Source organism: Acinonyx jubatus, chromosome C1 (assembly GCF_027475565.1).
Source record: "Acinonyx jubatus isolate Ajub_Pintada_27869175 chromosome C1, VMU_Ajub_asm_v1.0, whole genome shotgun sequence".
Lineage (NCBI taxonomy): Eukaryota > Metazoa > Chordata > Mammalia > Carnivora > Felidae > Acinonyx > Acinonyx jubatus.
Window position 1 is genome coordinate 106,219,981 of NC_069381.1, and position 24,924 is coordinate 106,244,904.

A 24,924-nucleotide genomic window follows, 5' to 3' on the forward strand; every position below is an offset into this window, starting at 1 on the left:
ACCAATTGAGGCTCACTTTAACTGAGGGCTTGGGTCAAGTTCTCTGCACTCTGGGATACCTTGGGCTATGAGGCCTCGCACCACATGTGAACCAGGCATACATCAGGAAACTTAGCATATTTGAGGTGCCCAGCATTGGAATGTTTTCCTGTAGACAGGCCCAGAGGAGCCATACAGTACATTTTCAGTTGTATTCCATTTTTATTTGAATTCCAGATCAAGTTTTCCTCTGGACTAGCTTCCAGGTAAAACCAGTGGTGTTTTTCCCTTTCCCCAGTGCAGAGGTAGTTTCTATTATAAAGAAAACCGCTTCAAATAGATTATACCAGTCACTCTATTCTCTGCCTGATCCCTTTCTCAGAGGAAAGGAAGCACTTTGGCCATCCATGGGTCCACTCCCATTATGCCATTGGTTTTCTTTCTTTTTTGAAAACTCGCTTTTAACCATTCCTCATTTTTGAGTAACACACACACATACACATACAGAGCATGAGTGGAGTAGGGGCAGACAGTGGGAGATCAGGATCTTATGCAGTCTTCATGCTGTAAGCACAAAGCCTGATGCAGGTCTTGACCTAATAACCATGAGATCATGACCTGAGCTGAATTCAAGAGTCAGCCACCTAACCAACTGAGCCACCCAGGAGCCTCATACCTTGTGCTTTGTCTAATTATATCTTGCTTCCCACTAGACCTAGTGAGCCTGTCAATAGCTCGGTGAAAAACCACAGATTGGTGGAAAGTACCCACGCTTATCCCCTGATAACTGAAAGCATTCAGTTTCTGACACACAAAAGGATCCAGTGACCCCGGTCACTGATGACTTGGTGCTTGAAAGCCAGGAGTTGCAACGCAGCAGCACTCCAAACACTGGCTGCTACAGATGCCTTCATCTGAAGATCAGACAGTTCACCCATTTGCAGTATTCTTCAGGACATGCAGAATGTGCAGAAACACCCCATTCAAGGACCAGTGCAACAGAGCCACTTTGCACATACTTGAAGGTTAGCCCCAAGCCAGAAACTGCTGTGTAGCATGACTGCCTCAGAGGGAAAAAAAAAATCCAATGGCAGATACTTTCCCTCTCCTTCTAAAGGAACAATGCAGGGGGTTTCCCTTTGTCCTAGCCCACACAGTATCATTACTCCCGAGACAACCATCTTCTCAAGGAGATTGTGCTAGTCTCTTCACTTTTTTGCTATATCCAATTCTCTTCTGTTAATAAAGTCGGCCTTCCGTGTATTCTCCTCCACCCTGTTGCTCTTTTTCAAGCTCAGTTCTCCCTGTTGTCCATTCAGGCACAGTGTCTCAGAGCCCTTTCCTCTTTTTTGAACTTAGGGAGTCTGGCCAAGTTCTTGTCACTCTGGGATAGGCTGTACCACAGGGTCCCTCAAAGTCTCAGTCTCAGTACCCTGTTGACAAAGATAAGCCCAGGGCATTTCCAGGTGTCCACCAGGAATGTTTGCATATAGTCAAGGTGAGAGATATCAGGAAGGAGCTATCCTCACTTCTGGAACAAGAGGAACATGGAGCTAGACCATTCATTCCCAGCTGTTTCCCATTGTCAGCTGAAATGAAAACCTTTGGCCCTGTGTGTAGCCATCCCAACTCCCTGGCTGTATTGATAAATAAGTCTTGGTCCCCAGGCAAGGCTAATGAGGCTGTCCGCCACATAGTGCCCAGCCATTCCCAATGAGCTCTGACTCTGGTCTGTGCTAACCAAGAGCAATCAGTTTCTGATACCCCAAAGGAAAGATTGCTTTCCTGGGAGTACTTGGTGTTTGGATGCTTGATCAAAGAAATGATGGTTATCCAACTAGTCCCAGTCCATGGCTGTAAAAGATGCTTTCATTCTGAAGCGCAGTTGGTTCACCCATGCACAGTATTCTCAAGGACGTTCTTAGCTCTGAGAGACACCATTCAAGAACCACAGCCCAGTTTTAAACACTTAAGCACAAACCCACTCCCCTTGAATCACTGCTGCCTCTATCCACTGATAGGATAGGAAGGGAAAACAGTCAAATCCCAAAGCTTTCTTTCTCTTTCTCAAGTAAGGATACAGGCCTCTTGCCATGAGGGCTCCCACTGTAAACAGTGGAAGCTTCCCTTTACCCTAGCGCATATGTGTTTCTTATTGCTGAGACGGTCAGCTTGCCAGGAGATTGTACTAGTCATTTCATCCGCAGACTTAGCCCATTATCATCTCTCATAGGAACACTGACCCTTTTCCTCCTTTTTGTGTGTTTATTTTTATTCTTGAGAGAGAAGGAGGATGAAAGGGTGTGTGCATGTGGTGAGGGGTAGAGAGGGAGGGATAGATGACCCCAAGCAGGGTACGTGCTGACAGGAGAAAACCATCTGATGTGGGGGTCAATCTTGCAAACCATGAGATCATGACCTTAGTGATAATCCCATGGTTAACCAACTGAGACACTCAAAAGCCCCATACTTTTCCTCTTTTAATTTTTTTAAATATTTAATTTTGAGAGAGAGAGATAACGACCAGGGGGAAGGGCTGAGAGAGAGAGAGAATCTTAAGCAGCCGCCAGTCTGCGCTGTCAGCACAAAACCCGACATGGGACTCTAACGATGAACTGCAAGATCATGACCTGAGCCAAAACCAAGAGCCAGAGGATTAAGCAACTGAGTCACCTAGGCACCCCCTTTTACTCTTTTTGAAACTAGAATCTGCCATGGACAAATTAGAGCCCATGGTTCAGAGAAAATCCCTCTGGTTTTAATTGGGAATTTGCATGAGTTCTTGAGACAGCAGAATAGGCTGGGCCATAGGAGCCCTGCAATGTTGCCTTCAAGATCTATATTGACAACATTCCATGTAGGTCAGTGGACAGCACTCAGCACAGAATATTTGTGTGTAGCCCAAGGTGTTGGAAGGCAACTCACCTCACTTCTGGGGCAAGGGCAAATTGAGGGAGACATTGCCCTCTCAGCTTTCATTCTCACCGAAAATGAAACTTTGGCCATTCAGAAAGCCATTCCTATCCCATTGCTATTTGCTAATTAGGACTTGGTTTGCAGGCTGGGTGGGTCAGTGAGGCTGTCCAGCACACAATGTGCTCCCAGAGATTGGTGGTGAGGTCTCACACTGCTTCCGTGCTAACCAAGAGTAATTAGTTTCTGGCAACCCACCAGGAAAGATTGTCCTATGGTCAGAGAGCATTTAGTGCCTGGCTTCAAATTCTGAAGAGCACATAATCCATGCATACAAGTTATGTTCCAGGGCCTAGTCAGTTGCAGACAGTGGCCCTTCAAAACCTAATGCACCACAGGAATGGTTCCAAACACTTGAGCAACAGCCTGACATATGGACCCACTACCCCTGAATCTCTGCTGCTTCTATCCTGTGTAGGGAAGGACAGGAAACACAGCCAAGGCCAGAAGCTTTCCCTCCCTTTCAGAAGGAAATATGCAGACCTCTTGCAGACTGGGCATTCAGGAGGTTTCCCTTTAGAGGTTTAGTTTGTCTCTGGCCACAGGTGTTTCTTACTCCTTAGACAGAGGACACTGACAAGAAATTGTCATCCTAGACACTTCATTGCACTCTGCGTCCCATTCTCATCAATAATGAAGCACCTTGACCTTCCATATTTCCATTTTAATGAGTACTTTGTTTTCTGTTTGCAAAGTCGTTTCTCTCTTGGTGCCATTCAGAGCCAGTGTCTCAGAGAAGTAGCCTTTACTTTAAGTTGTGGAATCTGGCCAAGTCCTGATGTCTCTAGCATACTTGGCATGCATGACCCCTCACTGTGTGCCTTTCAGAAGCGTGTGGACAATGGAAGGCATAGGGTCCTTGAAGGTGCCCAGCAGAGTGTCCCTGTGTAGGCAATGCCAGGATTTGGGAGGGAGCTGGCCTTACTTCTGCTTGAAGGAGAAACCATGCTAGACCTTTCATTCCCAGCCTTATCCTAATCTCCTCTGTAATGTGGAAGCTTGGCCTTCCTTATAGCCCTTCCCAGCAATTTTCTTTTTTCACAAATAGGTCATGGGTCACAACCAGGTGGAATTGGTCTTTCAGCCACATAACCAACATCCAGGATTTGTGATGCAATACCACTCTGGTCCTGCGGTATGTCACAGCAATCAGTTCCTTTATCCCAAAGAATGACCCTCCTGTCCATGAGCGCCTGTTGCTTGACTGGCCCAGGTAATCTCTGTGATGGGTAGCCAGCTTGCCTCCATCCCCTGGCTTATTGAATTGTCTTCATTCTCTCAGGCTGATGGATGCGGCATGCATAGTCGACTGCAGGAAAATGTAGCTTAAAAAAGCCCTCACAAGGAATACTGCACCATGAATTGGTTTAAAAAAACGTACAGCACCCTCAGGAGCACTAACTGTTACCAATGAATCACCTCCCTGAGGTTTAGGGAATACAAAGGAGCCAAGGTCAGGAGCCTTCCTCCTCTTTCTGAAAGAAAGGTGCAAGCCTTTTGCCACATGGGCACTCAGGAGCATGCAATGGGTGTTTCCCTTTGCCCCTACCCACAGGAGCTTCTTACTATAGACAACAGCTTCTCCAGAGATTGTGTTGTGCACATCCTTGTCAGCTTCATTCTGCTCTCCTTTGTAATGAAGTACTTTGGCCCTCTGTCGATTTATTTCCCTCCTTTTGCTCTTTTTTTTTTCAAACTACGATCTTGCTGGGGTCCATTCAGAATCAGTGTCTCTGAGCAATATCCTTTACTTTAAACTGGGGACTCTGGCTGTGTCCAGGTGATTCTGGCATAGATTGGCAACAGGACCTCTTGTAAATTCCCATGAGAACTCTGTTCACAATGAGAGGCCTAGGGCATATGAAGGTGCCAAGTTGGGTATGGGCGGATGTGTGTAGAAGATCCCAGGGGTTTGGGGAGGGACTGGTCTTACACATGCAGGAAAGAGAAATGAAGGTAGATATACATGCCCAGCATTACCCCATTCCCATATGTAATGTATGTCCTGGTTTCCTTTGTAGCCATTCCCACCAGTTTGCTATTTTATAAATCCTTGGTCACATTCAGGGAAAACTGGGCTTCCACTCACTTTGCAGAAGCAGAGACCAAAGACTGGTGCTAAACTCCCACGCTGGTCCTTTGCTATGTGAGAGCAAACAGTAACTTCAAATCAAAGGAAGGATGGCCTTCTTGTCCCTGAGTGCTTGGCTCTCGGTAAGCTCTGTAAGTGCAGTGAAGGATAGACATGCCTTCGTTCTGTGTCAAACATGATTTATATATGCACACTATGCTTCAGGACCTAGTCAGAACCAAAAGGGCCCTTTGAAGAACACTGCATCAGGTCCAGGCTCCAAACACTTTATCACCAGCTAGATGGAGAAACTCCTTTCCTCAAAATCAATGGTGTTTCTCTTTCCTGATGGGAAGGACAGGAAAAACCACCAAATCCAGCTTTTCCTGTTTGTTAATGAACAATGCAGATCTGCAGAATTTTACTCTTTGGTGTAGCCAATGGAGTTTTCCTTTTACGCTAGCCCTCAGGTCTTTCTTACTCCCCAGCCAGCCATCCTGACAGAAGATAGAAGTGGGCATTTAATTCTAACTTTAGCCCATTTTCTTCCGTAATGGAGACATTTGGTCTTCAGGTTGCCTATTTGCATTGTGTGGCTCTTTTTTTCAAACCAGGTTCTACCTGGGAGCCATTCAGAGAGACTCAGAAGAATGTACCCTGTTTACATTTGAACCTTCCAGGATCCAAGGGTCTGTGTCGGGTATACAGCCCAGGTTCAAACATTGGTGGTGAGTTCCCAGTCAGTTCCTGAGCCAATTGACAGCTCTCAGTGTCTGGTATCCCAGAGGAAAGCAGGCCCCTCTGTCCCTCGGTGCTTGATGCTTAGCTAGAGTAATTTCAGGGATGTGAAGCCAGCTGGCCTCCCTCCCCTGGCTGAGAGAGGTGCCTTCATCCTGCAGAGTGCATGGTTCATGCATGTTCAGTCTGATTCAGGCCGTGATTAGTGCCCATAGGGACTTTGAAGTGAGTATCAGATCCAGGCTGGGTTCTAACCCCTTGACCGTCAGCCAGGAGCTCCAAACAGCCACTGCTTTATCACTGCTGCCCATTTCCTCTGATGGTAAAGGGCAAGAAACAGACCCAAATCCAAGGCTTTTCCTCTTTTTCTGAAGGAATAATGCCGACCTTTTGCCGATAGGACTCCTGGGTGTAGTCTGTAAAGTACTCTCTTCACCAAAGTCCACATGTCCCGCTTATTCCTGAGAGAGCCAGCTTGCGAGGAGACGGCATTGGTCACTTCATTCTCCACATGATCCCATTCTCATTCCTAGTGAGGAACTCTGGCCCTCTGTGGATCCATTTTCACCCTATTGCTCTGTTTTCACACTCGGTCCTCTCTGAGATGCATTCCATGTAGTCTCTCAGAGGAATATCGTTGGTGTTCAGCTGGACACCCTCGTCTCAACCTTGTGACTGTGTAATAGGTTTGGCCACAGGACCCTGGCAAGTTGATGTAATAACCATGCAGGCATGGTTATGGAGGTCTAGGGCATTGGAAGGGCCCAGGCTAGAACATTTGCAAATAGGCTGGGCAGAGGACTGGGAAGGGAGATAGACACCTTTCTTGGCTGAAGGAACATGAATTTACACAGCCCCTTTCCAAATTGTTCCCATTTCCATTCCCACTGGATATTTGGAACTTTGGCTCTCCTTGTGGACACTCCTTTCCCATGGCTCTTTAACTATCTCCCTGTTTAGACTTAGGTGCCATAGAGCTGTCACTCAGTCAACCCACGCCCAGGGATGGATTGTCACACCAGCCCGTGCATGTTGGAGGTGGGTCCCAATAAAGGCAGCCCAACCACTACTAATGACAGCACTGCACTTACTCAGTGTTGGATTTACCTTCCATCTGGGGCACAGCTGGTCCAGTATCATTATTGGGTGCAGGTCACCACCCAGTGAGATTTCTGGGTCAGGTGCAAAGGCATGAACAGCCCTGTGCATCAGGCAATGCCTCAGCAGCCTCAGTGGCCCAGCAAAACCACCTGAGGTCATGTGGCAGCCATGGCATCGGCCTGTGCAGTGCTGTCCTCCTTCAGCATACTCAACAGTAGCAACAGTAGCAGTTCTGGCTAGCAGGATTAGGCCCACAACAGCCCCAAGGACCACGACAGAAGGAAGGGATTACCACATAGGGTGGAACCCATTAAAGCAGCTTCTGGTGCTTGCCTCCTTACCAACTGGTAAACCACTTACCCCAGCCCACGATGGGAAGATTAAAGTGCTCTCGCGTGTGTGAAATGGATAGGCATGATATGATGTGGTGAAGAAAGCCGGGGATAACCTATATTGAGGATGATCTGAGTCAAGATGCTGGCCAGTGTGCAATATGCCTGGAAGAAATGCAGAGGGTGGTACTAGAGCAAGTTTGCCTTGTCTATTCATATATCATTAGGGTTGCATGGGTTTGAAATAAATACTTCTTGCCTTGAGCATCATTCAAATACTGTAACAAATTCCCATTTTATACTTATTCTTGTCTTTTCAAGATGCTTGAAACCCAAGAGGCTCTGAGGGTCTTCTGTGGCAAAAAAACAAAACCACAGGCCTACTTGGTCAGAATTCTGAGATCTGTGAGACTCCTGCAGAGATGAACCATCACACAGGGAAAATGATGCTGCTGAAGAGCCAGGGGCCCTTAAGCCAAACATCTGCCACGGTCACAATGACTAGACCAGAATCCCAGGTCAGGGCCCAGGGTATGTCTGTAAGAGTTAAAATAGAGCAAAGGGGTGAACATGGATAGAAGGAAAGCCAGAGTTCTGTATCAGGGATAATGAAGTGACATGACTGGCACAGTCTTCCTCACTGACTCAGGAAGGAGAAACACCTGTGGGCTTTGGCAAACGGTGGCATCCATAAGTTCCACCTGTAGGCCTCATCAGCAAGAAGCCTGCCCGGATTCTTCCTTCAGAATCAGAGGGAAAGACCTGGCTGGCTCCAGGAATGTGTCCTGACTTGCCATCAGTACACAGTGGTAGCAGTGATACAGCTGTAGGAGGGCTGTGCTGCCCAATGATGGAAGTGTTTGGAAGAGGGTCTGCTTGCAGGATTCCGTCCAAAGGTACTTTCTGTGCTGAGCAGATCCTGGACCAACCCGCCCACATGAAAACCTGATGTTCTTCAAAATGAAGGGATCTCTATTAGTGAAGGGAGGGACGCCACATGGATACCCATGCTCAGACCTACACTAGCCAGCTAAGCAACACCATGTGCTCAGGGAGAGAAGGGCCAGGTTTCATCTGGGATGGTAGACCCATATACCTTCAATTTCCTCAGGAGCTGACTGGGAAAGTGGCACCATTCATACAGCCATGGCTCCTGGAACTTGAGCAGAGACCTAGCTAGGAAAGCATCTGTACAAGCAGTGCCAAGTTCTGCACCTCCAAAGCGCTGGCATCCATCAACACAAAAGATATCCTTCTTAATCAACTCTCGATCCAGACAGAAGGCCAGCTCCATTCCTAAAACCTCTTGTTAGATACACACAAGCATTCTCCACCGGGCACCTACAGATGCTCTAGACCTGGTGATAGCCACAAATTCTGAAACCCAAATGCAGGATGCCTGTGGCCAAACCTATTGCACACTCGCCAGGATTGCACCAGACTCCCAGCTTTAAAGGGAAGTATATGAATATGAGATAAGGGCTCTGAAACAATTCCAGGGACACTCTTGTTTCCAAAGAGAGGAAATTTTTTTACTATCGCTATAAAAGCCTACTAAGCAATAAGAGTCAGGGACATGAGAATAAATTGTCTTCTGGGACATAAGAGACTCAGAACCCTCCACTGGCTCAGGAACTGACTGGAAACGCCCTTACAATGCTTGTACTTCAGCTGTGTACAGGAGAGTCACATGGTCCCACTGTATGAAGTGAGACCAAATTAAAATCAGCAATGGGAGAGGGATGGCTACAAGGTGAGTCAAAGCTATCCATTCAAATGGGCACGAGGGAAATTGAGGAAGGAGACCTCTATTTTTCCTTCCTTTTGTCCCACAAAGGAGTCAGTATCCACCACTAACCTCTGGCTTAGCCTACCCACAAGGATTCTTCGTGGGCATCTTCACACACCTTAGGATTGGGGAAGACCACATTCAGAAACCAAATTGAGAAGGACAAAATGTAATATCTCTGTTACCATCACAGGGCAACCACGAAACCTGCAAACTGAAAAAAGAGGACATTACTCCAAGACTCTGTTTGGAATAGTCTCCACACAAAACCTCTTTCAACAAAAGGGCTAAGGGGTGGCAGTGGAGACACACACTGCCAGAGTTGTTCATCACACGTGAGATTTAGAGACTGTTGAGAAGGAAGTACCCAGCGCAGTGGCTTATCAACTGGGTTGAATTCGGAATAAGAAACACCTGTGGGTTTAGCCACGGGAGCTCCAGGAACTACACCTGAGAGCCCTGTCAACAAGAAGACTGCATTCTTTCTTTGGGAGCCAGTAATTTCTGGACTGTTCTACTTCTGCCACAGTTTCCATCACTTGAGGGAGGTAGCAGTGCTTGAGCTGTATCTACTGGGTTCAGAGGGCTCTTGCTCAGGAATCTGCAACAAGGACTTGGTTACATAATTCCTGGCAAGGGCCCTTCCAATGCAGACTCCCTCCTCATTCATACTGCCCATGTGCAAATTGCTTCTCAGAATGAAAGCAAGTCAATCATCAGATCAGTGGGGCAACGTGGCACCCCTTAACCCATCATAGCACAGGCCAAGTATCAAGCACCTAGGGACGAAAGACCTTTTCTTTGATAGAACAGAGCCTGATAGCTCTCACTGAGCACAGGAGCAGAGTGAGAGTTTTCAGCCAACTCAGGGGTTACAGCTGAGTAATTTAGGCTCCATGGCCAGAACAAGAGAAAAAACAATAATTGTCATAAGTACAGCAAGGAGAAGGAACTGGGTGCCAGGTAGGCCAAATATTGACATTTCAGAAGATGTTTTGCTTCATTTGCCCTTGGCCCAGAAGGAAGCCAGCTCCCTGCCCAAATCTCTGGTCCAGCCTACACACCAAACATTCTCTGCAGGTCCACTTCAAATGCCCTGGAACTCTGAATGACCTCATACTTTTGAAACCCAGTGAATTAATGAAGATGGGCCCAGTGGCAAAACCTCTCCCCCAGTCACAAGGACTGGACCATAATCCCAGGTGGAAGGCAGAGGATAAGACTCTTGAGACCCTGACTCTGAATTGATCCTGAGAAGAACCTTCTTTCTACAAGATAGCAAAGATGTGTCAAGATGGATAAGGAGGGCCATGAACTGCAGACCTTACGTGGGGAATCCTATGGAGAAGGGAGTGCCCACCACCAGTTCCTGGCAATCTGGCCCAGAGAAGAAGAAACACCAGAGGGCTTAGGCAAAGGAGCCCTCTAGTGTCTCCATCGGGGAACTCTGTCAGCTACAGGCCTGCCTTCTTCCTTCAGAAGGACCTAGAGAGCCCTGGGACTTGGTCTGTTTTTCTTGCTTTTCCCATCATTGAATGGAATATGCAGTAAAAGTGCTGTAGCCAGGAGGTTCCCCCATCTGTGGCCCCAAAGTGTGAAGAGGGCCATTGGTGCCCTCTTCCTGTGAGGGCGCTTTATGTGCTTCCCAGCTTCTGGATCCTACAGCTCCTATGTGAATGGTCTGATTTTCAGAAGGAAAACACCTCAATCAGGCAGACCAAGGAGGCGATCTGGCTCCACTACCCGCAGCCTTTGCAACAAACAGCCAAACACCAAGCTCAGGAGTAGGTGGGCTATTCTGCTTTGGGATATCCTAAGCTCATAGTTGTTACCGACCAAAGGACCCAGTGGGAAGCCACCATCTACCCCTGGGTGCCTGCTGTCAGCTACATGGCTCCTAAGGTTTAAAGAAGAGGCAGTCAGAAACACAGGGATGACTTCAGCCAGGACCAAAGGGCGTTCAATAATTCCATCCAATGGAAGTGCAATCAGTGTTGAATGGAGATGCTTATCTTCATTTCCCCCAGGCCCAGCAGTGAGGCCAGCTCCTGCTAATACGTCTGACCCATCCTCCCCACAAACAGATCTCGGCCGGTCCCTTTCTAATGCCAAGGGCTCTGGATGTTCATGTAGTCCTAAAACCAAAAGGCCTGGGCTCCTTTGGCTCCACCTGTCCCACGATCATATGGACATCTGCAAGCCGAAGAGAGTACTCTGAAAGACTGAATTTGTATGGGCCCCAAGATGAACCCTGATGGATGATAAAGCAATGTCATGAAACTGGAAACCATGAAGGCCAGAGTTCTTCATGTTTAGAAGAACCTGACTGACACAGTTATTCAGAAGCTGGGTTGCTCAGGACTCACAAGAACACTTTGTGGGCATTCGCTATGGGAGTGTTCCAAAGGATGCTCCCTGGATCCCTGTGAACCAAAGGTCCACCTTCTCCCTTAAGAAACAGAGGAGGTCTTTGGCTTCTCGTGTGCTTCTGCCCATCGTATCCATCAAAAGGGGCAATAGAGTTTCTGAGTTATGAAGAAGGTGCTTCCATGTGACAATCAAGAGGCAGGAATGAGGCCTTGGTGCAGTGTATATTCAAATGCTTTGTGTGCACTGATCAGGTCGTGGAGCATGCTGACATGCAAAGACTGTTTCGCCAAATGAGAGTAGCTCGATCCATTGGGGTGAAGGGTCCATGTGGCTACTGTAGCCGGCCCAGCATCAAGGGCTCAGGGGCAGTGGGCTAGCTGTCCTCTGGGATAAAAACTCTGGGAGCACTGCATTGCATCAGGAAAGCTGTGGAAACTCACACACCAGGGACCTCGGTTGTCAGAGGGGACTCCATGTGTGAACTGAGATTATGTTGGGAAAGCAGAAATGGGAGAGGAATGGCAACAAGGTGAGTCAAAGCTGTGTATTCAAACTGGATGGGGGACACTGAAGAAGGAGACCACCAACTTCGCTTCCCCATGTCCCACACAGGAGGCGGTATCCACCCCCAACCTCTGGCTTAGCCTACCCACAAGCATTCTCCCTGTGTAGTTGCACTAACCCTAGGTTTGGGGAGGGCCACATCATTCTGCAGCCAAATTCAGAAGGGACCAAAGCCACTCTTCTATCACCAGCAAAAAATGTACCATCAAGCCCCCAAGCTGAAAGAAGACAATATTACTCTGAGACCCTGTCTCAGAATAGTTTCCATGAAAATCATCTCTCATCAAAATGACTAAGGTGTGGCAATGGAGACCCAAACTACCAGAGTTCATCACACAGGATTTGTAGAAAGCTGAGAATGAAGTACCCAGTGCAGCCTCCTATCACCCAGGTTATATCCAGAATAAGAAAGTCCTGTGCGCTTAGGCCAAGAGAGCCCTCTGAAGGATTACACCTGGGAGCCCTGTCAGCAAGAAGCCTGCCTTCTTTCTTAAGGAGTCAGGAATTTCTGGCTTGGTCTATGCCTGCCACTCTTGCCATCAGTTGATGGAGGCAGCAGTGCTTGAGTTGTAGCTATTGGGCTCTGAATGCTCTTGCTCAGGAATCTGCAACAAGGGCTTGGTTCCCTAATTCCTGGCAAGGGCTCTGTCAATGCTGGCCCCCCTGCTCATTCATATGGCCATGTGCAAAGTGTCTGCTTCTCAGAATGAAAGCAACTCAATCATCCAGGTCAGTGAGGCCAGCTCTCTCCCATTCACCCTCCATAGCACAGCAGGCCAAGCACCAAGCACACAGGGACTAAAGGCCTCCTTTCCTTTTGTATAACAGAGCCGCATGATTGCCCTCACTGAGCACTGGAGCAAAGTGGGAGTTTGCGACCTATGCAAGGATGCCAGCTGTGTGATGGTTCTAAGTCTCCTAAGAGAGAAAAAAATAAATTATCAGAAATACAGCAAGGGTAAGGAAGTGGGCACCATTTGGGCCAAAGCTCGACATTTCCAGTTTGAATGGGGATGCACATGGAAAGGAGATGTCTTGCTTCATTTGCCCTTGGCCCAGAAGGAGGCCAGCTACCTGCCCAACTCTCTGGCCAAACATCTGCACAAAACATCCTCTGCTGGTCCGTCTCAAATGCCCTGACCTCTGAATGGCTGCTTATTTCTGAAACCCAGTGAATTAATGAAGGTGGAGCCCTGTGGCAATGTCTTTCCCACAGTCACAGGACTGGACTAGCCTCCCAAGGGGAAGGCAGAGGATAGTACTCTTGAGACACTGACTCTGAATGGATCAAGGAAAGAACCTTGTTTCTACAAGAGAGCAAAGATGTGTTAAGGTGGATAAGGATGGCCGGAGTTCTCCAGACTTTGGGAATTCTATGGAGAAGGGAGTGCCCAGGACCAGCTCCTGGCAATCTGGCCCAGAGAAGAAGAAACACCAGAGGGCTTTGGTAAAGGATCCCTCTAGTGTCAACGTCTGAAAGCCCTGTCAGCTACTGTCCTGCCTTCCTCTACAGAAGGACCTAGAGTTCCCTGGGACTTGTTCTGCTTTTCTTGCTTTTCCCATCATAGAATGGAGTAGGCAGTGACAGTGCCATAGCCAGGAGGTTCCCTCATCAGTGCCCCCAAAGTGTGGAGTGTGGCACTGGTGCCTTCGTTTGTGGCTCTTTCGGTGCTGATGAGCTTCTGGAGCCTACTGCTCCTGTGTGAACTGTCTGCTTTTCAGAAGGAAACACCTCAATAAGGCAGACCAAGGAGGCGATCTGGCTCCACTCTCCTGCACCCTTGGCTACAAACAGCCAAGCACCAAGGACAGGAATAGGAGGGCTATTCTCTTTGGGATATCCAATGCTCATATCTGTTACTGAGCATGGGACCCAGTGGGAAACAGAAGTCCATACTTGGGTGCCAGATGACTGAGTGCCAGATCCATGGCTCCTAAGGGTGAAAGAAGAGACAGTCAGAAATAGGGGAGTGGCTAGAGTCAGGACCAAAGGGCATTCAATATTTCCATCCCATGGAATTTGATCAATGTGGAATAGAGATGCTTACTTCATTTCCCCTAGGCCCAGCAAGGAGGCCAGCTCATCGCTAAAATGTCTGGCCACTCCTTCACACACTCATCTCTCATCTGGACTCCTTCCAATGCCCTAGGACTCTGGATGTCCATGTAGTTCTGAAATGAAATGCCAGAGCCCCATTGGGTCCACCTATCCCACAGTCACAAGGGCTGCTCCCCATTGGTCATCTACAACTCAGAGATGTACTTTGAAAAATTAATTTTGTATGGACCCCAAGATGAAACTTGATGGATAATAAAGCAGTGTCATGAAACTGGACACACAGAGGGCCAGATTTCTTCATGTCTAGGAAACCTGACTAGCACAATGTATTTGCAAGCAGGCTTTCTCAGGAATCACAAGAACCTTTTGGGGACTCTCGCTACAGCAGTGCTCAAAAGGATGCCCGTTGGAGCCCTGTGAACAAGAGTCCCACATTCTCCCTCAAGAAATAGGGGTTCGTTGGCTTCTGGTGTGCTTCTGCCCATCGTATCCATTGAGAGGGGTGGCAGTGGCTCTGAGATATGACGAATTTGCTCCATGTGATGATCAAGAGGTGGGAATGAGATCTCAGTGCACTATTTATTCAAAAGGCATTTTGTGCACCGATCAGGTGTTGGAGTGTGCTGCACATTCACAGACTGTTCTTCCGCATGAGAATAGCTCCATCCATTAAGGTTGGATGCTACCCATTCCCACGATACTGTAGCCTGTCCAGAACCAAGAGCTCAGGGACAGGGGCCTAGCTTTCCTCTGGCATGTCAGACACTGCGAGCCCTTTTTTGGCTCAGGCAAGGCTTGGAACTCACCTCCGCACTGGGGAACTTGTGTGGTGTACAGGACAGACACAAATGGGCATGGGGGAAACCAGGGAAGGAGACTCGGCACTTCCCTTCCCCTTATCCACACAGGAGGTAGGATCCACCTCCAACCTCTGCCTTAGCCTCCCCACAAGCATTCACCCTGGGCACCTGCACACACCCTGGGTTTGGGGTGGGCCACATCATTCTGAAAACAACTTGGGAAGGGCCCAGTGCAACATCTCTAGCAGCATCATAAATACACCACCAAACCCCGGAGCTGAAAGATGATATGACTTTGAGACACTGTATCAGAATAGTTTCCATACAAAACCATCTTATATCAAAAGGGCTAAGGGTTGGTAATGGAGACACACATTGCCAGAGTTCTTCATCACACAGTCTCTGATCAACCAAGTTGTATACAGAATAAGAAAGTCCTATGGGCTTGGGCCAAAGGAGCCCTCTGAGGGACTACACCATGGAGCCCTGTCAGCAAATGTCAGCATTCTTTCTTCAGGAGCCAGGCGTTTCTGGCTTGCTCCCACCCACTTTTCCCATCAGTTGAGGGAGGCAGAGGTGCTTGAGCTGTAGCTATCATCTTCTGAGGGCTTTTTCTCAGGAATCTGCAAGAAAGATGTGGTCTCTAATTCTTGCAAGGGCTCTTCCACTGCTGACCCCCTGTCGATTCATACTGCCCATGTACAAACTATCTGCTTCTCATAATGAAGGCAACTCAATCATCCAGGTCAGAGAAGCAAGCTGGCTCCCCTTCACCCTCCATAGCACGGAAGTCCAAGCACCAAGCAGCCAGGGGCTCAAGGCCTTCTTTCCTTTGGTACAGCAGAGCCTGATAGCTCTCACTGAGCACAGGAGCTGAGTGAGAGTTTGCAGGTACCCAGGGATGCCATTTGAGTGATTGATGGCTCCGTGGCTCCTAGGAGAGAAAACAATAAATTTCCAGAAATACAGCAAGGGGAAGGAAATGGGCGCCATGTAGGCCAAAGCTCTACAATTCCACTGGGAATGGGGATCCCCTTGGAAAGAAGATGTCTTGCTTCACTTGACCTTGGCCCAGAAGGAAGGCAGCTCCCTGCCCAAATCTCTGGCCCAGCCTACACACCAAACATTCTCTTCACGTCCACTTCAAATGCTCTGGGCATCTGAATGACCATAATTTTGAAACCCAGTGAATTATCGAAGTTGGAGCCCTGTGTCAAAACCTCTTCCCATCACAAGGACTGAACCAGACTTCCAGGTGGAAGGCAAAGGATTGGACTCTTGAGACGCTGACTGTGATGGATTGTGGGAAGCAAATTGTTTCTATAGGAGAACACAGATGTGGTCAAGGTGGATAAGGAGGGTCAGAGACCTGAAGAACTTGGATGGGAAAATCTATGGAGAAGAGAGTGCCCAGCACCAGCTCCTGGCAATCTGACCCTCAGAAGAAGAAGAAACACCAGAAGGATTAGGCAAAAGCACCCTCTAGTGTCTCAATCTGGGAGCCCTGTCAGCTACAGGCCTGCCTTCTTCCTTCACAAAGGCCTAGAGAGCCCTGGGACTTGGTCTGCTTTTCTTGCTTTTCCCATCATGAAATGGAGTAGGCAGTGACAGTGCTCTAGTTGGTAGCTTTCCCAGCTATGGCTCTAAAGTATGTAGAGGGGCATTGGTGCCCTCTTCGTGTCTAGGACTGTTCTGTACTGACCAGATTTCTGGAGCTTATGGCTCCACTGTGAACTGTCTATTGTAAGAAGGAAAACACCTCAATCAGGTAGAACAACTAGGCAAGCTGTCTCCTTTCCCCACCCCACCCCACCCCTTGCTTCCAACAGCCAAGCACAAAGATCAGGAACAGGAGGCCGATTCGCCTTCGGAATATCTGATGCTCATGGCTGTTACTGATCAGGGGACCCAGTTGGAAACCGACGCCCATCACTGGATGCCTGCTGAGTGCCAGCTCCATGGCTCCTAAGGGTGAATGAAGAGGCAGTCAGAAACAGGGGAATGGCTTCAGCCAGGACCAAAGGGTATTCAATAATTCCAACCCATGGGGATGCAATCAGTGTGGAATGGAGATGTTTATCTTCATTTCCACTAGGCCCAGCAAGGAAGCCAGCTCCCGGCTAATACATCTGGCCCAGCCTCCCCCAAAACAGCTTTCAGCTGGACCCCTTATGATGCCCTAGGGCTCTGGATAGCCATGCAGTTCTGAAACCAAAAAGTATGGGCTCCTTTGTCTCCACCTATCCCACACTTATGAGGGCCTTCCCCTTTGGGCATCTGCAGGCTGGAGATAGTACTCTCAAAGACTGAATTCGTATGGACAAGATGAACTATAATGGACGATAAAGCAATGTCATGAAACTGGATACGAGAGCCAGAGTTCTTCATGTTTAGAAGAACTTAGCACAGTGTATTCATAAGCAGACTTGCTCAAGATTCACTGGGACCTTTCGTGGGCTTTGGCTACAGGAGTGCTCCAAAGGATGCTTGTTGGAGCCCTGTGAGGAAGAGACTCACATTCTTCCTTAAGAAATAGACAAAAAATTTGTCTTCAGGTGTGATTTTGCACATTGTATCCATCGAGAGGGACAGTAGAGATTCTGAGATATGAAGAAATTTCTTCCATGTGATGATCAAGAGGTGGGAGTGAGGGCTTGGTGCAGTGTATATTCAAAAGGCCTTTTATGTGCTGATCAGGTCATGGAGCATGCAGCACATGCACAGACTGTTCATGCAAATGAGGGTAGCTCCATCCATTAGGGGCAGGGGCCATGTGACTACCCATTCCCTCGATACTGTGGCCTGTTCAGCAGTGAGGACTCAGGGACAGGGGGGCTTGGTGTCCTCTGACATATCAGACCCTGAGGGTCCCACATTGCCTCAGGAAAGGCTTGGAAACTCACCTCCACTCCAGGCACCTTGGTTGGTGTAGGGGACAGACACAGGGTCTCTGTGTGTGGACTGAGACCAACTTAGGAAAGCTGCAATGGCAGAGGAATGACAATAAGGTGAGTCAAAGCTGTGCATTCAAATAGGCATAGGGGAAGCCGAGGAAATGCACCACGACTTTGCCTTCCCCTTGTCCCACACAGGAGGCAGGATCCACCTCCAACCTCTGCCTTATTAGCCTACCCACGAGGCATTCTCCCTGGGCATCTGCATATGTCCTGGGTTTGGAGAGGGCCACGTCATTCTGGAAAGATATTGAGAACTGCCCAATGCAACACCTCTATCACCATCACTAAAACGCCACCAAACCCCCAAGCTGAAGGAAGAAGATATTACTCTGAGACATTGTCTCAGAATAGTTTCCATTCAAACTTTCACCAAAAGGGCTCAGGGGCAGCAATGGAGACATACACTGCCAGAATTCTTCATCACACATGATTCAGAGAAACTAGAGAATGAAGTATCCAGCACAGTCTCCTATCAACCAGGTAGTACCCAGAATTAAGAAAGGCATGTGGGCTTAGGCTAAGGGAGAACTCTGGAGGATTACACCTGGGTGCCCTGTCACCAGGAAGCCTTCCTTCTTTCTTAAGGAGCCAGTGATTTCTGACTTGGTCTATCCCCGCCACTTTTCCCATCAGTCAAGGGAGGCAGCAACGTTTGAGCTGTAGCTATGGGATTCTGAGGGCTGTTGCTCAGGAATCTGCAACAAGGACTTGGTTCCCTCCTTCCCAGCAAGGGCTCCTCCAATCCTGACCCCAACCTCACTCATACTGTCCATATGCAAACTGTCTGCTTCCCAGAATGAAGCCACCTCAGTCATGCAGATCAGTGAGGCAAGCTGGCTCCCCTTCACCATCCATGGCACATCAAGCCAAGCACCAGGCACAAAGGGACTCAAGGCCTTATTTCCTTTTCTAGGGCAGAGTCTGATAGCTCTCACTGAGCACAGGAACAGAGTGGGAGATTGCAGCCTAGCCAGATTTGCCACCTGAGGGAGTGATGGCTCCATGGCACCTAACAGAGGAAAAAAAATACATTCTCAAAAACATAGCAAGGGGAAGAAAAGTTTGCTCCAGGTGGGCCAAACTCACCATTTCAAGTGAGAACAGGGATCCACTTTGAAAGATTTTTAGCTTCATTTGCCCTCAGCCCAGAAGGAGGCCAGCTCCCTGCCCAAGACTCCGGCCAGCATATATACCAAACTTCCTCTGCTGGCTCCCTTCAAATGCCCTGGGTCTCGAAATGGACGCATATTTCTGAAACCCAGTGATTTAATGAAGAAGTGGCCCTGTGACAAAAGCTCTTCCACAGTCACAGGGAGTGGCCTGGACTGTCAGGTGGAAGGCAGAAGATAGGACCCTTGAGAAGCTGATTCTCAACTTATTTTAGGAAAAACCTTGTCTCTACAAGACAGGAATGATGCGTCAAGGTGGATGAGGAAGGCCAGAGCGCTTCAGAACTTTGAAAGGGAATTCTATGGAGAAGGCAGTGCCCTGCACCAGCTCCTGTCAACTTGGCTAAAGAAGAAACACCAGAGAGCTTATGCAACAGCGCCATCTAGTGTTTCTACCTGGGAGCCGTGTCAGCACCAGGCCTGCCTTCTTCCTTCAGAAGGACTTAGGGCACCATGGGTTTTGGTTGGCTTTGTTGCTTTCTGTAACATTGAGTGGAGTGAGCAGTGACAGTGGTATAGCTGGGAGGTTCACCCAGCTGTGGCTTCAAAGTGTGGAGACGGGCAATGGGGCCCTCTTACTTTAAGAGGCTCTTTCTGGGCGGACCACCTTCCAGAGCCCTGGGCTCCTGTGTGAACTGTCTACTTTTCAGAAGGAAGGCACATCAATCAGAGCAGAGAGGCGAGCTGGCTCCACTCCCCCACCCCTTGCTGCAAACAGCCAAGCACCAAGGTCAGGGTATGAAGGCCCATTCTCCTTTGGGATATCTATCAGATGCTGATGGCTATCACTGAGCACGGAACCGAGTGGGAACCCGACGCTCATCCAAGGGTGCCTGCTGAATGAGTACCAGCTCCAAGACACCTAAGGGTGAATGAAAAGGCAGTCAGAAACACAGGAAGGGAGAGGATATGGCTACAGCCATGACCAAAAGGCATTCAATATTTCCATCCAGTGGGAATGCGATCAGTGTGGAATGAAGATGTTTATCTTCATTTCCACTAGGCCCTAGCAAGGGGGACAGCTCCCCGCTAATACATCTGGCCCAGCCTCCCGACACAGCTCTTGGCTGGACCCCTTCCGATGTTCTAAATCTTTGGATGTCCATGTAGACCTGAAACCAAAAGGCCAAGGCCACATTAGCTCCACCAGTCCCACAGTCACAAGGGCTGGTCCCCAGGGGACATTTACAATCTGGAGATAGTACTCCTAAAGACTAAATTTGCATGGACCCCAAGACGAACTTTGATGGATGATAAAGCAATGTCATGAAACTGGAAACAATGAGGGCCAGAGTTCTTCATGCTTAGGAGGACTCTGGCACAACGTATTCTCAAGCTGGCTTGCTCAGGAATCACAAGCATCTTTTGTGGGCTTTGGCTCCAGAAATTCTGCAAAGTATACTCATTGGAGCTCTGTGAGCAGGAGGCCCACATTCTACTTTAAGAAATGAAGGGAAACATTGGCTTCTAGTACGTTTCTGCCTATCATATCCATCGAGAGGGTCACCATGGCTCTGAGATATGAAGAATGTGCTTCCATGCGACGATAAAGAGGTGGGAATGAGGTCTTGGTGCACTATTTATTCAAAGGCCTTTTGTGTGCTGATCAGGTCGTGAAGCATGCTGCAATTGCAAGACTGTTCTTTTGATTGAGGGTGGCTACATCCTTTGGGAATGGGGGTCCAGGTGGCTACCCATTCCTATGATAGTATAACCCACCAACCGCCAAAGGCTCAGGGACAGGAGGAAGAGATGTCCTATGGGACATCAGACTGTGAGAGCCATTAATCAGGTCTGGAAAAGCTTGGCAAGTCACCCCCAAGTCAGGTATCTTGGTTGCTGTAAGGAACAGACACAGGGTCTCCATGTGTGAACTGAGAACAAGTTAGGAAAGCAGCAATTGGAGAGGAATGACTCCAGGGTGAGTCAAAGATGTGCATTCAAATGGGCACGGGGAAACCGAGGAAAGAGATCCTGACTTTCCCTCCCCTTTGACCCACACAAGAGGCAGGATCCACCCCCAACTTCAGGCTTATCCTACCCATGACCATTCTCCCTGGGCACCTTCACACAACCTGGGTATGGGGAGGGCCATATCATTCTGAAACTAAATTGAGAATGGCCCAATGCAAAATCTCTATCACCATCACAGGCACACCACCAAACCCCCCAAGCTGAAACAAGAGGATGTTCCTCTGGAACACTGGCAGTGTGTGTCTCCATTGCCACTCCTGAACTTTTCTGATGAAAGAGGGTTTGCATGGACACTATTCCCAGAGTTCTTCACGACACATGAGATTTGGAGAAAGTTGAGAATGAAGTACCCAATGCAGCCTCCTATCAACCAGGTCATATCTAGAGTAAGAAATGCCTGTGGGATTAAGCTAAAGGGGACTTGTAAGCAGGAAGCCTGACTTTTTTCTTAAGGATCCAGGGATTTCTGGTTTGGCCTATCCCTGCCACGTTTCCCATCAGTAGAGGGAGGCAGCAGTGATTGAGCTGTAGTTATGCGGTTCTGAGGACTCTTGATGAGTAATCTGCAGCAAGGACTTGGTTCCTTCATTCCTGGCAAGGACTCCTCCAATGTGCTGAATATTTTGGATTTGCTGGACACCCTTTACCCAGAAAGGCTGTCATTCAGAATACAAGGAGAGAAAAATGGCTTTCCCAGACAAACAAAAACTAAAGGAGTTCATAACCACTAAACCAGCCCTACAATAGATCTTAAGGAGGACTCTGTGAGTGGAATGCTTCAAAGACTACAAAGGACCAGAGACATAACCACAAGCATGAAATCTACAGATAATGCAAAAACACTAAATCCTTATATTTTAATAACTCTCAATGCAAATGGACTAAATGATACAGTCAAAAGACATAGTGTACCAGAATGGATGAAAAAACAAGATCTATCTGTGCAGCACCTGGGTGGCTCAGTCAGTTAAGCATCCAACTTTGGCTCAGGTCATGATCTCACGGTCCATGAGTTCAAGCCCCGCGTTGGGCTCTGTGCTGACAGCGTGGATCCTGTTTCAGATTCTGTGTCTCCCACTCTCCATGACCCTCCCCCGTTCATGTTCTGTCTCTCTCTGTCCCAAAAATAAATAAATGTTAAAAAAAAAATAAAAAAACAAGATCCATCTATATGCTGTCTACCAGAAACTCATTTTAGACCTGAGGACACTTGCAGATTGAAAGTGAGGGGAGGAAGAAACATCTATCATGCCACTGGATGTCAAAAGAAAGCTGGTGTAGCCATTCTTATATCAGACAAATGAGATTTTAAACAAAAGTCTGTAACAAGACATGAAGAAGGGCAATATATCATAATTACAGGATCTATCCATCAAGAAAGTTAACAATTGAAATGTGTATGCCCCCATCTTGGACACCCATATAAATAAATCAATTAACCACAAACATAAGCAATCTTATTGATAATAATACAGTAATTGCAGGGGACTTTAATACTCTCCTTACAGCAATGGGCAGATCATCTAGGCAGAAAATCAATAAAGAAACAATGGCCTTGAATGATACACTGGACCAGATGGACTTGACACATATAATCAGAACTTTTCATCCTAAAGCAGCAGAATACACATTCTTCTCAAGTGCACATGGAACATTCTCCAAGACAGATCACATACTTGGTCACAAAGAGCCCTCAATAAATATAAAAGGATTGAGATCATACCATGCACATTTTCAGATCACAATGCTATGAATCTTGAAATCAACCATTCAAAAAAAAATTGGAAAGCCTCCAAATGTATGGAGGTTAAAGAACATCCTACTAAAGAATGAATGGGTCCATCAGGCAATTGAAGAAGATATTAAAACATATATGGAAGCAAATGAAAGTGAAAATATGACAGTCCAAACCCTTTGGGATGCAGCACAGGCAGTCATAAAAGGAAAATACATTGCAATCCAGGCTTATCTCAAGAAACAAGAAAACTCCCAAATACAAAACCTAAATGCACACCTAAAAGAACTAGAAGCAAAATAGCAAAGAAACCCCAAAGCTAGAGGAAAAAGAGACATAATAAAGATTAGAGCAGAAACAAATAATATAGAATAAAAAAATGGTAGACTAGATCAATGAACGTTAAGAGCTTGTTTTTTGAAAAAATAAACAAAATTGATAATCCCTGAGCCAGACTTCTGAAATAGAAGAGAGAAACCAAGTAGACAAAATCATGAATGAAAAAGGAGAGATCACAACCAACACCACAGAAATATGATTATTAGAGAATACTATGAAAAATTATATGCCAACAACCTGGACAATCTACAAGAAATGGAGAAATTCCTAGACACCCTCACAGTACCAAAATTCAAACGGGAAGAAATAGAAAATTTGAACAGAATTTTAACCAGCAAAGGAATTGAATCAGTTATCAAAACTCTCCCAACAAATAAGAATACTGGGCCAGATGGTTTTCCTGGGGACTTCTAAAGGACATTTAAAGCAGAGTTAATACCTATCCTTCTCAAGCTGTTTCAAAAAATAGAAACAGAAGGAAAACTTCTGGACTCATTCTATGAAGCCAGCATTACCATGATTCCCAAACCAGACAGAGACCCCACTATAAAGGAAAATTACAGGCCAATATCCCTGATGAATATGGATGCAAAAATTCTCAACAAGATACTAGCAAATCGAATTCAACAGCATATAAAAAGAATTATTCACCATGATAAAGTGGGATTCATCCTGGGCTGCAGGGCTGGTTCAATATTCACAAATCAATCACTGTGATATGTCACATTAATAAAAGAAAGGATAAGAACCATATGATCCTGTCAATGGATGCAGAAAAAGCATTTGACAAAATACAGCATCAATTCTTAATAAAAAACCCTCAAAAAAGTCGGGATAGAAGGAACACACCTAAACATCATAAAAGCCATATATGAAAAGCCCACAGCAAATAACATCCTCAATGGGGAAAACAGTTTTCCCCCTGAGATCAGGAACACAGCAGGATGTCCACTTTCACCACTGTTGTTTAACATAGTGTTGGAAGTCTTTAGCATCAGCAATCAGACAACAAAATCAAATGAAATGCATCCAAATTGGCAAAGAAGAAGTCAAACTTTCTCTTTTCACAGATGACATGATTACTCTACATGGGAAACCTGAAATGCTTCACCAAAACCTGCTAGAATTCATACATGAATTCAGCAAAGATGCAGGATACAAAAATCAATGTACAGAAATTGGTTACATTCCTACACACCAATAATGAAGCAACAGAATGAGAAATCAAGAAATTGATCCCATATACAACTGCACCAGGAACCATAAAATACCTAGGAATAAGCCTAACCAAAGATGTAAAACATCTGTATGCTGAAATCTATAGAAAACTTATTAAAAAAATTGAAGAAGACACAAAGAAATGGCAAAAATTTTATGCTCATCAATTGGAAGAATACATATTGTTAAAATGCCAATACCACCCAAAACAATCTACACATTCAATGCAATCCCAATTAAAATTTGTCTCAGAGCTAGAACAAACAATCCTAAAATTTGTATGGAACCACAAAATACCCCAAATAACCAAAGTAATGTTGAAAAAGGAAATCTAAGTGGGAGGCATCACAATCCTGGACTTTAGCTGCTACTGCAAATTTTTAATCAAGACACTATGGTATTGGCACAAAAATAGACACATACACCAGTGGAATAGAACAGAGAACCCAGAACACGACCCACAAACGTATGGCCAACTAATCTTTGACAAAGCAGGAAAGAGTATCCATTGGAAAAAAAGCAGTCTCCTTAGCAAATCATACTGGGAGAAGTTAACAGTAACATGCAGAAGAATGAAACTAGACCACTTTCTTACCCTATACACAAAAATAAATTCAAAATGGATGAAAGGCCTAAATGTGAGACAGGAAACCATCAAAACCCTAGAGAAGAAAGCAGGAAAAAGCCTCTTTGACCTCAGCTGCAGCAATGTCTTGCTCAACACACCCCCAAGGGCAAGGGAATTAAAAGCAAAAA